The 5,929-nt window shown below is 38.6% G+C and overlaps 1 pseudogene; it reads right to left on the bottom strand.

Moving 5' to 3' along the window:
• Nucleotides 1-549: 549 nt before the first annotated feature.
• LOC119055968 (N-acetylgalactosamine kinase-like) lies at nucleotides 550-1,771 on the bottom strand (annotated as a pseudogene).
• Nucleotides 1,772-5,929: the final 4,158 nt, after the last annotated feature.

Below are 5,929 nucleotides of genomic sequence, written 5' to 3'. Positions count from 1 at the left end.
GCATCTCTGTTATATGGTCTTAATCTCTGACTAAGCCATTTACTGTGAGACAGCAGGGATGTTTCTCCTCTCCTCTCAGTCAGATCTTGACGATTTAGAGCACTGCGTAAATTGTTTTGTTATCCTTTCTGCTTGAATTTGGACATATTAGCTGTAAAATAATTCATTACTATAAATTCATACTGTAATTAATCCAATCAACAATTCTTTAATTTTACTTTATTTTTTCCATTTATTTGTAGCAGTACATTTCACTCAAGTCCAACCTGTGAGATGTGTTGAGTACACTTTACAATTCATCTTTTAAAAATATTTAAATCCATAAATCCTAGTAAATCATTCTTAAGAGACCTGTCCAACTATAATTTTGGCTCTAATATTTTAAGATGGAAAATAATTATTATGAAGCATAGAGATATCTCGACAGTTTATTTGGAAACAGATCTTAATAATAGCAACTGTTCACCATATTGCAAAACAGAAAGAATTAATTTACTGTGGGATAAGAAGTCCTGCCAGTCCCTGAATGCCCTACATAGTTTCCTAGATTTATTTTACCTCACAGAAAAACAAAGCCCTATGTCCAGGTTTGGTAGCAAACAACCTCTGTTTCCCGTGTGCTAGGCTTCAGTCGCTCTTCTGGTAATAAGCTTCATGCACATTTGCTAGGAAGCTGGGCAACTTGTCAGCAGGTACTATGATACTGTGCAGCCCCCCATCCTGCTCCAGTAAGTCAGGACTTTTGAGCCCCAAATTTCTGACAGATGTCCTCCAGCTGGTCTAGCTCAGGGAAGCTACTTTCATATATGTCCTGGCAGCTCACATGGCTCTGGTTCATTAACTCCCTCACAGCTGGACCGTGTTGTCAGGTGCCTCTTCACGCAGCTTCTTAAATTGGGGAACTCACTTTCTCACTGTGTACATGCTTTGCTCACTGGTAGAGTTTGAAGGTGAGCACATATTGAGTGTTTGGACTTGAGATTTGTGTTCAGAGTCCCTGCGGGGTAATTCCTAGACAACTGCAAACTTCCTTGGGGACATGGGGTTCAGGGTGAAGAGCATCCTCTCTGATCAAGAATATTTCTTCCAGACTGACCCTTAAATTGCCTGCACCTCCTGTAGCCACAGTACTTTATCCCATTGAAAGTTTTTGTTCTTAATCAAGAGCCTTGAAGCTAGCAGATGCTCCATCATTCTGATGTTAAAATCAGAAGTTGATGCCTCATTCATTTCCATACAAACATTAGCAATCAAACACTGCCACTTGGGAGTTTTGCATCAGTTGCTGTCAGAGTACTAAATTCTATCAGCTGTGCAGTTCCTTCTCCTGCAAGACATTAAAAGGGCTGGTTCATTTATCCTCCTTTGGTGCCAATATAACATTCACTCTTGGTACATATTTCTGTGAGATACACTTTTTAGATAGGTTCATTCCCAAACTGTGAGCATCACCAAGCAAGAACCACATACCAAAGCACTGGAACTGGGGAGGCCAGGACTGGGAGGGATGGTTGTATCCATCAAGCATTTCATTCCAGTTTGGGTTACTAAGACCAAATTGTTCCCAAATTCCTTTAAATTCACACAGAAAATAGTTGTGCTACAGAGGCTTGGTTTTGTCAATCTGAACATTATTAGCATTAATACTGAAGTCTGGGTGTAAGAGATTAGTAGTGGACAGTTGCAGAGTGTATATTTTCACAGGTTTCACAGCTCTTAACGTGTCTTGTTTTATAACCATAGGAAGGACAGGATATCCACCATAATTCATGTGCTATCCTTCTAACTTGTCTTTGCCAAAATTAACCAGTACAATACCAAGACTTTCTCTCTAATCTCCATCTTTGACATCAGCTCCCACATCTCCGAAACATTTTGCAGCCAAGCCAGAATGTGGAACTACTCTTCAGCAGCTCACAGAAGAGCTATCTCACTGTCAGTTTGCACCAGGGTTCTCTCCACAGGTGGTCCTATCAATCATAGGTACTGCACAGGCCATAGCCTGCCGCCCACAAGGACCCCTTGGTTGGAGCAGAGGCGTATGTGGAGAGCAGAGAGCTGTCCAAGTGGAAGCGCATGCTGCCTTCCTCTGTAGGTGGGGGCCACTTGCTGGGGGAGCTGGTAGGTGCCTCCTGAGTGGTGCTGCCCACAGCCGTGGATCCTCAGGTTCTAAGTCAGGGCTGCCCAAAACAAAGGAATCATATAAAAATGCCCTTGACAATCAATTGCACTCAGCATTGTGCTTTAGACTGGACAGGACAGCAGGTTCAATTTCCAAACCCAATTTTATTTCTGAAGAATATTTGGGACTTCCAGGTGAATAAGGAGAAATAAGACAAGCCCCAAAATTAAATGTGATTATAATCTATTGACTATGATCATGATACTAAGGAAAAAACTCTGGGATGTCTCTCTCTCTAGAGTACACTTTGTCTTTCCCCACCATTTCCCTTAGGCCAATTTTCCGGGCTTCACTCTTTCTCCTAAGCTTCGAGGGCTTTTATTTTTCCTCTATAACTTGTTTCTGGAGTCCATCCTTTCTACAGCTCACTTCTTCTACCCTAAAAAAATGCGAATATTGAGAGGAAATAAATTCCCTTTTGGATGAGAGGGATGAGACACCAAGGACTTAGAAAGAATTCCTTTCCAATGGGCCTTAGATATGGTAGGACATTAGAATAGGAGACTTGTGTGCCTGATTGAGGGAACAGTGGGAATATAGTGAAAATATTGCAGGCATGGCTGTTGTAAAATCTGTTGTATATGATGTGTGAAAGAGAATAAAACTAAAAAGGAAGGCTTCAGCCAGACTTGGGGGAGTCCTAACTGCCAGGATTAGAAAGATTAAACTTTATTCAATTAGGAAAGTCTGTGAGAAATGATTTTAAATATTCTAAGGAAGAAAATTAAATAATTGGGTCAGTTATGGAGATTGGTTAAATTGGTAGCAGTAAGAGTAAAATAAATAGAATGCTTGCAAATGAAAAATAGAAACTAAAGATGGATTTAAACAATGATTTATCCAAGAAGCAACGACTTTCTGAATAAATACGGTGGGAAGAGAAGAGAGAAATGAACATGGGAGGTATTTCTGTGGTCCAGGGGATAAGACTTGAATATATATTGGATACAGATATTAGAAAGGGAGAATAGTTATTATGATTTCAGGGTTTACATTCTGAAGGGGCAATTATCCAAAATAGAGAAAAAAAGAAGTCCTCATACAAGAAATAACTGATGGCAAAAAATCAAGCGTTATTTTTGATGTTCACAAGAAAGAGCAATCAGGAGTTAGAGTGATGAAAAAAAGGCTTCTTTTAAAGCTTTGAAAGTTGAACAAGAATTCTTGGTGAAAATGAGACAGAATGGAGATGTAATGTATGATTAAAGGACTCTCCTATTTCCACCTAGGTTTTCTAATGAATATATGTTGTTTTAGATTAGTCTGTCCTTTATTTATTTTTGTCCTTTAGATGGTACCCAAGATAAACAAGAATAGAAAGAACTGAGGTTTAGATTCACTTAGAATGGTATTTAAGGTAACTCAGAAGAAAGAGACTTCTTGGAAATTGGTCTATTTTTTAACTTATTTTTAAATAACAAACAGTATAATTTACTATTTTTGTTGTACAGTTTTAAGAGTATTGAGAAATTCATGTAGTCATCTGGCTACCATCAAAGTCAACATACGGAACTTTCCCATCCACCCTCCCAAATTTTCTGTCACCATCCCTTTTGTCCCTTTGTAGTCTGCCTTTCCCCACAACTAACCGTTAGCAACCATACAACTGCATTCTTTCCTTATAGATCTCCCTCTTTCAGAAAGTTGTTCAAGGCACAATTTTAAAATGGCATTCACCCCTGGTCATGAAAACTCCCAATGATCATGCTGCATTGTAGGGTGGGCTTAATCATACAAGCCCTTTAAAAGCAGAGAATTTCTGCCTCATGACAGAACAGGGAATCCAAGATGTGAAGCAAGAAAGAAATTGACTCACCATAACTTTGCTGCCTAGCTTTTGAAGGAGGTCATGTCGAAGGCTGTGAAAGTAGCCTTCGGGAGCACAGCACAACTTTCCACTGAAGGCAGTAGGGAACCGAACACCTGAGTCCTCCGACCGATCGTAAGAACTGACTTCTGCCAACAACCTAAATGGTTTTGGAGGTTGTTTCTTCCCCAGAATGTCTAGGAAGAACCCATCCCAGATGACATCTTGCTTTGTCCTTGTGAGATGTTGAGCAGAGAACTCAACTGAATCTGCCCAGTACTTCTGACATACAGAAGAAAGAGCTAATAAGTGAATGTTGCTTTAAGCTGCTGATTTTGTGGTAATCTTTTAGATAGCATTAGAAAACTAATAGTCATACAAATAAAATTATAGAGTATGTGGCCTTTGGGACTGGCTTATTTCATTCAAAATAATGCATTATTTTATATAATGAAACATAATGCAGAAACATTCGTATTATTTTATGGATCACTGAGTAGTATTCCATTTAAGGAATGGGCCATTATTTGCTTACTTATTCACTACTTGAAAGCCATTTGGGTTGTTTCTAGTTTTTGGAGCTTGAAGACAGGCTGCTTTAACCATTAGTGTATAAGTTTTGTGTGAAAATAAGTTTTCATTTCTCTTGTGTAGCTATCTAGGAGTGAAATTTCTGTGTCACATGATAAGTGTACGTTAAAACTTGTAAGAAACTGACAAACTGTCTTCTAAAGTGACTACCATTTTGCATTTGAATCAATGATATTTGGGAGTTTCAATAGGTATTATCAGAGTTATTTACGTTAGGTGTGCTAATAGCTGTATAGGAGAATATCATTACTAAATTTGATTTTAAATCTGTTTACCACAAACTTTAGAGGTTCTACACTAATTATTATTTCAAAAACTGTAATGTAAACATTAGCATATTTTATCTTCTTCATTTGGAAATCATATTTTGAAAATATACCATTGGTCGAGACTGTGCAACTTTGGACAATAATAGTTTTCCACCGAGATACTAAGAAAGAGGATTTGGGCAAAGATTCAATCATTTAATCAATGTTTACTGATATCAACTACTGGTTATATACCAGGCATTCTGCTAAATGCTCAAGGTAAAAGATGAGAAATAAAGGACTTGCTCTCAAAACCTCTGTGCTCTCTGAGGAAAGAGACACACCATGTGTAATTGTCAAATAGTCTGGTAGATGTCCCAATGGGGCTTGTGAACGGTGCTGTAAGGTCTCAGGTGAGGGAACTACAGATTCAGCCTGAGGGAGCAGGCTAGTAAGGGGATGAAATATGACCCTGGGTGTGCACTGCCTGAGACTGAAGACTCACTCACGGGCAGTGAAGATTAGCAGTGGAAAGTGATGGGGACAGGCTGCCGGGTCCAGTTAGAGTTACTCTAAACAACCGGAAGTTTCAGAAGGGAGAGATGTTTCCTCTCAAATTCTTCAGATTTTTGGAAACCTTCCCAAATAACTGCACTGGATATATAAATTTGAGGATAGCATGTGATATGATTTGGTACATTTCCAATGGAAAAGATTCTCATTCTTACAGATTTGTTTTCATGGTGAAAATACAAACCTGGGCAGGACAAGCATGCTTTGGAGTTAGTTTTTGAGGCGCATGAGTAAACATAATAAACAGGATTTCTTGTCAGAATCTTTCTGCCTTTGGGGTCAGTCATTTAGGTACTGCATATATGTATGTGTCTGTATAAGCATGGGTATATCAATAACACAGACTTAATAGGGAATGATTATAAATAAGACTTTATCAGGGCTAACTAATGTGCTTGTAAGTGTCCAGTGCTCTGATTTTTGAATCTCATATTACAGAACAATGCACCTAAATTCTAACATACACAATACATGCTGAATGTAATAAAAGGGACATTTTTATAGCACATCCAGTATTTCTATATGCAG

The sequence above is a fragment of the Artibeus jamaicensis genome, unplaced genomic scaffold (assembly GCF_021234435.1).
Source record: "Artibeus jamaicensis isolate MK-2021 breed Jamaican fruit bat unplaced genomic scaffold, CSHL_Jam_final contig_466, whole genome shotgun sequence".
Classification (NCBI taxonomy): Eukaryota; Metazoa; Chordata; class Mammalia; order Chiroptera; family Phyllostomidae; genus Artibeus; species Artibeus jamaicensis.
This window is presented reverse-complemented; position numbering and strand designations above follow the sequence as displayed.